Source organism: Archocentrus centrarchus, chromosome 14 (genome assembly GCF_007364275.1).
Source record: "Archocentrus centrarchus isolate MPI-CPG fArcCen1 chromosome 14, fArcCen1, whole genome shotgun sequence".
Classification (NCBI taxonomy): domain Eukaryota; kingdom Metazoa; phylum Chordata; class Actinopteri; order Cichliformes; family Cichlidae; genus Archocentrus; species Archocentrus centrarchus.
The window spans coordinates 23,508,811-23,518,340 of record NC_044359.1 but is presented as its reverse complement, the minus strand read 5'-3'; the positions used below and the strand labels follow the sequence as shown (position 1 = coordinate 23,518,340).

At 41.7% G+C, this 9,530-nt stretch overlaps 1 pseudogene; it reads right to left on the bottom strand.

Annotated features, from left to right (window-relative positions):
* Positions 1-585: 585 nt before the first annotated feature.
* The window catches only part of LOC115791619 (high affinity cationic amino acid transporter 1-like), a 33,794-nt pseudogene continuing 24,849 nt past the window's right edge, over positions 586-9,530 (bottom strand).

Genomic DNA, 9,530 nt, shown 5'->3' with positions numbered 1-9,530 from the left:
AGCGACATCAGAGAAGAAATGCCTTCATGAAAAGAAATACAGGATGAGCGGAATGAGCTGTGAAGCGTACAAGGCGATACTCTCTGCACAGACTCAGCCAAATTCTGCACAATGGACAGTGCCTCACAGGAGCACACTGCGAAAGAAACCCAAGAGTTTCTCAATGGACAATTCAGTCACCTGATCTCACCCCAACATAGCACGCTTTTCAGTTACTGAAGACAAAACTGAAGGCAAAGAGACCCACAAACAAGCAGAACTGAAGGTGGCCGCAGTAAAGTCCTGGCAGAGTATTTCAAGAGAGGAAACACTGGTGGAGTTCAGAGGCAAAATTAAAAAAAATGTGTCATTGTCCAAAAAACTCAGACATAATATATACATATACTTTAACTACAACAGACAAAAAAAAAAAAAAATCCATCACTGCAAACCTTTTTGGCACCCATAGGTCAGCTTTTGTATGTATTCCTACTGCCAGAAACGTGGCTTAGACACAGGTTGTAAAAGTGACTAAGAATAAGAATAACAATCGCAGAGGGAAATTCTAAAAAGTACAACCCAATATGAAGAGAATCTTCATTGATGCACTGGTATATTCCATATCTTCAACATAAGCCCTTCTTCCTGATCTAAATCTGAACCTTACTGCAAAAGACAGAGCATGTCACTTATGGCTTTAGAAGTCTGTTTTTGAGTATTCCCATCAGTTGTCTGTGTTCTCCCGGCAGCTGAAGAGGAAAGTCAGAGGTTTTTGAATTTTATGAGGTATTTATCTTTACCTTCCCCCACAAGAAAGTACTCCCAGTGAAGGACTGGGAGTTGACACAGACTGACTGCTGGCTGTTGTGACTGTGTGTCCTGGAAGCAGCATGATCTGATGCGTCTTACAAATCTCCATCGTTCTCTTCCTTTACATCAATGCCATCAGAGAGAAAGGCTTCCTTTTCTGGTGATGCTGATTCTGATTTGTGGTTCAGCCCTAAGCCATTCATCTCTGTGTCCGAAGACGAGCGCGATGCAGCTGCCAGGGTGCTGTGACGGATACCGTAGAGAAAGTAGATCGCAAAACCTGAAAATACAAAATAAACAAACAAAACCCCACAACATTGTTTGTGTGATAATTAGGCGTAAAAGCTATCTATTTGCAAAACAACCAGCTGTGTGTAAGAGACCTTTGAGTATCATCCAAGGGAATTATAGTGAGCAGAATTTTTGCAGTTGAAAGAAATTATGGCGTATAACTACCTATGGCCATCCATATTGAGAATTTTGTCCAGGTGCGTCCTTCCAGCTGCATCATCAGGTAGACATTGGCAAACATGCTGATCACTGGAATGAAGGGCACCATTGGCACCTAAGAAAGACAGACATCAGAAAAGGGGAAAATAGTTTGCATGAACTCTCAGGTGCCAGAGGTAGTGCTGAAAAAGATGTCAAACCTAACCTTGAAGAAGAGTTTAGTTTTGTTCTCAGGCTGTCTCCAGATGATAAAGACTAGGAGAAGACACGTCATGAAGATGACAATGAGGGCTACGTGGTTCCAAACAGCAGCATCTCCATAGACTGCCAGAATGCTGAATGCCAAAATCAGCATTCCTGCAAAATGACAAAAAATGTTATTTTACAGTGATTTAAAACAGGATACTGTAAATAAATCCATGTGATAATCCATCACCTAGATTAGCTTGTTTGATCTAATGCCTCTATTTTGTTTTTTTAAATTACTTATCTGAGTTTATTGCAGTTTTAAGGCAGTCCTGATTCAATGACCTACCAAGGAGGAAGACACAGATGTTGACAGTGAAGCCTGACAGTTTGGATGGCTCAGGGTTGTCTGGGAACAGCAAGGTTTTGAAGCTGAGCCTCTCTTCCACACCAGGCAAGATGGTGCCCTCATTCATCTCCATCTCCTCCTGGGTACTGGCCAGCTGATACGCCACACTGGGCTGGTACCTGAAACAACAAAACTAAGTGAGCTTCAAACTTTTTCAGCAACAGCATCAGTCGGCGTGAGCGTGTGTATGAAATTGCTTTCAACAACTTCACTGGCTGGCAAAAATAAAAATGCAGAGTGTAAGCTGCTTTCTCTATAATATTATCCTGACCTCACCATGTAGAGTGCTACATAAATAAAATTGAATAGAAGTGTTTCGATTTCAGGCTGGAACAACTTCAACATGAAGTGCCAGCATGCTTACACCTCACCTTTACCCATCAACAACTATAAACACATTCAAACTGTTTCCAGGGTAAATCCTTCAGGCTCATATCTTCTCACTGACCTGAGCAAGAGGACGCAGGCAGCCACTAACGTGTAGGCCAGCAGCGTCCCTATTGACATCAGGTCCACAAGGTCCTTCAGCTCGAACATTAATGTCATGAAGACTTCGAGGTACAAGAATGAGAGGAAAACAAAAAAAATTAGAATGCTTGTTTGATCCTTAGGATTATTTTCCACAGGTATCTTTTAACTATGCTGCCTCTTTAATACAATGAATTAAGATGGTGAACACTGTGTCTGCTAAATTCAGCATGCTTGTACTGTCACTGTGAGCGAAGGACTGCCACGGAGTACAGCCTCATGAAGTTAGCTCGAGTGTAGATATTCTTTTCGCAGTAGTGTGGGTCATGGCCCCCTGCTGTTCCAAATGTTTTTAATTTAGAATTTTGCAACTGAGTTTGACATTTCCCTAAAACTTCATGACCACAATCTTCATAAGGTGCTATATTGTGTCTTGTTACCCTGCAAGGTAAAGACACTATGGTTATGTGGGAAGTATCTTATATTCTGTCTCTGTTGGGGGAAAAAAAATGACGGATTGGCTATGAAGTGTTAAAGGGAAAAGATGTTAATGGTGAATCAGTCTCTACAAACAAATCAACAAAAGATCAAAATGAACTATTGATTAAAGTTGTGATTAAAGACTTTGATTGGCAATAAATGCTTTCAGTTTTAAACATGGCCCGGTTTGGTAATGGCAGGAGTACAGTATAGAGGTGGCAAAAATTCCCACAGGTAGGAAAATCAATCCCCTGTTTAACCCTTAAATTAATTTTTCCGTTCTCTGACTCTCTGATTTTCAACAATCAAAAAGTCACTGCTGACAGTTAAACTGCTGCACTCCTTTTCAAATTGTTCTGGTTCTCTTCTATTCAACTTTTGCGTGTCCTCCAATGCAGGAATTTGTTTTCTTATTTCATGCATTTCCCCCCTCTTCATCTTACCCGATGTAACCCCTGCAGCAACAGTAGACGTTACGGGGGATTTTCTCTCGCTGATGTGGGCCAAGAAGGAGAAGAGCAGGCCATCCCGCGCCATGGCATAGATGATACGAGGTAGGGGGAACATGGAACCCAACAGACTGGGGTAGGAGTGAGGAGGAAACATCATATAGCGATGGCAGTGGTTGCATAGTGTGAGCGACAAGAATTTGGAAAGGTCAGTGGGCGCCAGGGGGAAGATTTAGAGAAGGCAGACGGATGTGGTTAGCAAGATTTGGGGTGAAGAACATGCAGCAGGATGCCAGACTGGCAGTAAGGGAGAACGTAGAATTTATCTCCCTTCATGAGTCAGTGTTTTCCACGTGCTGTTCCTCTCCGCTTCAGCATACAAGTGTGTGCGGTTACTTAACCATGCAGTTTTTTAGTTTGGTGTAGTTTCGGTATATATCTCCATCTCGAGATGCAAGACAGAAAATAGTTTCCCAAAAGAAGAAAAAAACATGCATAGCAACTGTCCACTGAGACCTGGCCATGTAATTAATAGACAGTTAATAAAGCCTGTTCATGCTTGAGTGCTGACTTCTAGCAGGGTTGCTTAAAAATACATTTAAACTGAATCTGCAACTGGAAGGCTGGGACATTTAACCCCGAGCAGCTCAGACCCGGCAGCACGAAAAGATGCTTCGGTAAATGTGGACACTGTTTTTAAGGCATGCGTGTTAGGATCTCACCTGACACACGGAAGAGGCAAAAGCTGCATGTAACGGTGTTTTGGAGCAGGAGTTGACCTTGGCCAAGGGCTGAATAACAGCCCATCATCAGCCATAGCCATGATCACAACGAGGAATGGGGTACAGGCAACCCAGCAGGCTAACATGGGCAGGTGAGACCAAAATACAGAGCATCCGCACGAGAATGCCGTGAAACATACATGACCAAAGACAACAGCACACATATGCAAGGAAGATCAGACAGTTTACATATAGATTAAGATATACAACAGAACATGGAGATACTTATGCATACCGTGCACACATTTTAAACAAACCTGATTCCAAAAAAGATTAATTTAAAAAAATATTTTATTCACATAATGAAATTTGCTTTGATGAGTTTCGCAAATCATCATTCTGTTTGTATTTACGTTTTAAACAGTGTTCCAGCTTTTTCAGAATTAAGTTGTAATTCATATGTCTATTATAAACACAGTATGTAAGAACCCATCATTTAAGCCATTAGAAACTGAATATTAGCCTGTCTGAGTCCCTGTTACTAATCACCGTCCTACGCTGACGGTGCAGCTATATTCGCAGCACCACTTTTTATTTTTAGTCAAGGCATCAGATGTTTCCTGAAGTTAAATATACACTCACTCACCAACGCAAACATAAATATCTGAGTGTGTGTGTGTGTGTCTGCATCGTATCTGTAATAGAACTAGGGTACACAAGTATGCATTTAGGACTAATAGCAGACTTGGGCCTTGCTCCAGAAAACAGGTTTAGTGAAGACTCTGAGTTTTGATAATCCTGGGTTGAGGGAAACTAAACTCTGAGTCAGTTATCAGGGGTAACAGTAACAAACTCAGTGAAGTTCCTCTCCTCCTGCTGCAGCTGAATGACACAGTTTCATTTCCTCACTCACACAGTCTGTATTCAAGCAAATATCGGCGCGCATTAATCTAAAATGACTTTTACTGGGCCTAAACTAATATTACATGTCTATTAATAAATGCTGTCCTCTCTGGTTCAGGTTACAGCTGAATATTTCAATTGAAATATCAAATGTAAATTTTTTCGATAGGATTCCAGCTTCATTTATTCAGGAGATTCAGTTGGTACTGACGACTGAGGTCGCCAATGCTGAATAAATGTCATGGTCCACCAAATTTATATTCTTCAGGCACTAGAATACTTGTCATGGTGAATCTTAAGCTAACATTGGGGTGGGTGGGGGTCAAAATCTGATTGATATGGGGCTTTCTTTTTACTAATCATGCACATGGTTAACTCAGGAGGAACACACTCAGAGCTGATTGAACTAACTCTGATCAGCTTTCTCTAACCGAAAATTTTAGAGTTGCTTACTTTAGAGGTTAACGCTCAGAGTTTAATCAGAACAAGGCTGTAGTACAGGGTGTGCTATTTCAAAGTTCTTACCTTGTAGACAGAGCACAAAGAGAGCCTACAGCTACAGCGTATTTGGCTCCGCCCAGCCCACATAATTAAAAGCTGTGGGCAGAGGGCTGTTGCTGTCCAGCAGGTAATATGGCATCATCAGGGTGAGAGCAGCAGAAACGCTGAAGTAAGTCACAAAGCAGATGAGCAATGAGGACACGATGCCAAAAGGAATGGCTCTCTGGGGGTTCTTCACCTCTTCACCTGGGCCAGATCATATACAGATACAGTTAAGGGCTGAAATATGCAGCTCTACTTTTATATGACTTCAGTGGGTACAGAAATATCTTCAGTTAATACATGATGTTCTGCACACACACACACACACACACACACACACACACACACACACACACACACACACACACACACACACACACACAGTATTCTATTATTAGAATTATATAATATTACAATTTAAAACAGAAATCTCATTTTCAACATTCTCACTGTACACAATACAGTCATTACGTTGGATAGAAGTCATTTATCATATATTTAGACTTTGTAAGAGGGTGCGGGCCTGTATTCAGACAGGTAACATAATCTTGAAGCAAAGGTGCTCCTGTAGCATTAAGAAGCACGTATAAGATTTTACCAAAAGTATAATTAAATAATAGTGGAATCACTTTTACCTTCTTAAATCTTTCCCAAATCTCTCCATCTCCCTCTGTTATGCCGTTCTTTGTTTGTTACTAGCCACTCCCAGTACATTACAAGCTTGAACATATTCCTAGCTGTACATAGCATACTGGCTTATTTCCTCTGTGGAGTCTTCAGACTGCAGGTGATTATCTAATCAGGCCTTCTTCTGTAGTAAAGCTACATTTTAGTGATGGAGTGAATGTAGGAGACTGAAAGTTACATGAGAAAGCATATGAGATATAAATAAGTAAGAGGTTTCTAAGCATGAAAGGGGATACTGCTGTGTGGACAACACACACACACACATATACTTTAGGTATATGTACCTAAAGTATATGTGTGTGTGTGTGTGTGTGTGTATGTTGTGTGTGTGTGTGTGTGTGTGGGGGGGGGGGGGGGGGGGGGGGGGGGGGGGGGGGAGGGGGAATTATGGCTTCATGCCAACTTAACCCTCACCAGAATACAAACACACACACACACACACACACACACACACACACACACACATGCACAGAGATGATATAATGGCTAAAGGCTGCTTGTGAGTGTGTGTGTGTGTGTGTGATACATATACCCCTACAAGCCAAACTCAAGTAATAATTTCAGGGTTAACTGCTCAACTTGCCAGCCAATTAAAATTCAGGAAAATGGGGGTGGGAAAAGCCAGTGGGTTCAAGACAGCAGGCAGACCTGAAAAAAAATTGTAAACTTTCCCTTTTCCCAACATAGAAACCTTGAAGCAATTAAACATGTACGAAGGAACAAACCTGTTCACAAACTCTGGACAAATTCTGGGAAAAAGTCTTCGTAACGTCTTCTCCCAAAACCCTGTACGATACTCTCAGAACCTGCATCACAGCCTTTGGCATTCAAACAATAGCAGAAATGGGCCAAATGCAGTAAAATGCATCTTTAATTTCAGTTTTGCCCCCTGTTATGTAATACTTCTGGATGTTTAGACAAGCTCAAGTCTGGAATGCCCCCCTCCCCCGAAAATGGAAACACACCCATGAGGCAGTCAAAGGGAAATGTATGTGAAACTGTGTGAGGTGCAGCGAGGGGAGTTAAAAAAAAAAAAAAAAAAAAGAGTTTAAGAGTTTGTGTTTTTGGGTTGCTTCCAATACCAACCTGTGGTAGCAATGCAGTCAAATCCTACAAAACCATAGAAACAGGTAGCAGCTCCTGACAGGACGCCTGCGAATCCAAATGGCATGAAGCCGCCGACTCCTAAACTCTCTGCGCTCGGCAGGATGTCTGTCAGCCTAGATCAAAGGGGGGGGGGGGGGGGGGAATACTAAATATAGCATTAGATGACATTCTTTAAAAAGGTCATCCATATTAAAAATGTTTTCAGTGAACACAGTTATTAGAATAACTGAGACACTTAAAGCTAATAAAAATTCAGCATTAAATGCATACATAAGAATTCAGAACAATTTAGATGTATCAAAGTAGAGACCATATCCTTACTTGCTGCTGTTTGTTGTATAATTTGCATGTAGGATCTCTTGAGGGTCTAGCTGCCAGTTTTTAATAGTGCCTTTGACGAAGCCAGAGATCACCATGAACAGCAAGACTAGTATATTGATGCAAGTAAAAACCTTGTTCACTATTGCTGATTCTTTGACCCCAAATGCCAGCAGACCTTAGAATAGGAAAAGACAAAGAAATGGAAAATGAAATCTTTCATGGAAAGACCTTTTACAAAACTTGTTTTCTCAAATGTGTTAGTATTATAGAGGTTTTCTTACTTGTAAGAATGATTATTATTAAAGCACCAAATATGTCAGGATACTCTGCCAGTACGTCCGGTGCATTCATGGGTATGTACTCCCTGCAGAACTGCCCTATGGGGTTCCCTATCAACTCATCAAAGGTGGCGCTCCATGCACGGGCCACACTGGACGTACCTGGCATGAAGGAAAAAACAGTTCTAGAAAACAATTTTCTTCCTGTACATCATGTTAAACTAGACAAAAGGGGGAAAAAAAAAACAAAGCAGTAAATGCAGTGCTGCTTTATGTTTACCAATGACGTAGGAGAGGATGAGATTCCATCCAGTGATGAAGGCCCACAGCTCCCCTACAGTCACATAGGAGTAAAGATAAGCCGAACCCGTCTTGGGGACACGGGCTCCAAACCTCAGCATAGCAAAACCCGGCTAACATTGAGGCTACGGCTGCTATCAAGAAAGACAGCACAATAGCAGGACCTGTGGAAGGCAGTGGAAATCATGTGATGAAAAACGTTAAAGTTTTTCTCACTAGATGTGTTTTCATTATCAAAAGTAACGTTATGTACCAGAACTCTCTCTTGCAACAGCACCAGCAAGCACATATACACCAGCACCCAATGTGCTGCCCACACCAAGGGCAACCAGGTCAAAGGTGTTGAGGCATCGGGACAGACGGGAGTCCTCTGAGTTTGAGTTTATCACCTTCACCCTCACCAGCTGCTTCCCGAAACTGGAAGCAGCGTGCAGAAGACTCTCTAGAGCCATGGATCACAGTGTGTCCTCAGGTTAGGGGAGGGTAGCTGGTCTTCAGGGGTTCAGAGGTCACACCCTAATGGCAGGCAAAGAGGCAAAAGATGAAGGACAGTAATTTTAACAAAATATGTTTCCTCACATTGAAATTTTCATCACAGTATTTGCAGGGAGGGAAATATGGAAACAAGCATCCAAGATTACTTGAGCACAAATATACACAAAAAAGTGCAACAGACTGGTACATTCGCACAGCATAAATCTGTTTGCACATGTGTGAATACTGATTACAGAGTGGCAATACAATAAACATTGGGGGTGGGGGGGCTTATTCAGCTCTGCAAGTAGAACATGGTTTCGTGGGGTTGTTAGACTAGACAGTCCAAATCCACACTGTGTGAGCGTTTGCCAAAAGACAACAAGTGAGACAAGCTTACTGCAGGACATGTTGCTGACATAAGTTGCATAACAGGAGAAGAAGAAAACCCTCTGAAATGGACAGTTCAACAAAGCGCCCTGAACCACATTCTGATAGATGATGAGGAAGCTCACAGTGTGTTACTCATTGCAGAAAAAAAAGCAACAGAGTCTGCCAAGACCGTTACTGTTTAGCCCGCCTTTGGGTCAGACAGTTTGCTCAAAGTATACACAAGTAACAGAGAGTAAGTAATTCTCAGTAGCAGCACGACACGTGTACAGGGACCTTGTGAGAACACGTTGACCCGAGGACATGAACCCTGAGAGGTTATGTGGACAGTGCAGCAGTTTTGTCACACCTCACGTAAACTTCCACCCAAGGACAAGTTAATGTGACAACTCTGTAGTCTTTTTTACCTCTGAAAATAATCAGGCTAAGATACAATATTCCAGCCTAGCATATTACACATTAGGTATGGATTACATTTTAAAAAATGTCTAATAAATGCACTTATATTCAAACCATGCAAAAATTAATTTAAAGCAGACTGAGATGACTCTTTAAAATATAGCATAAATAAAGA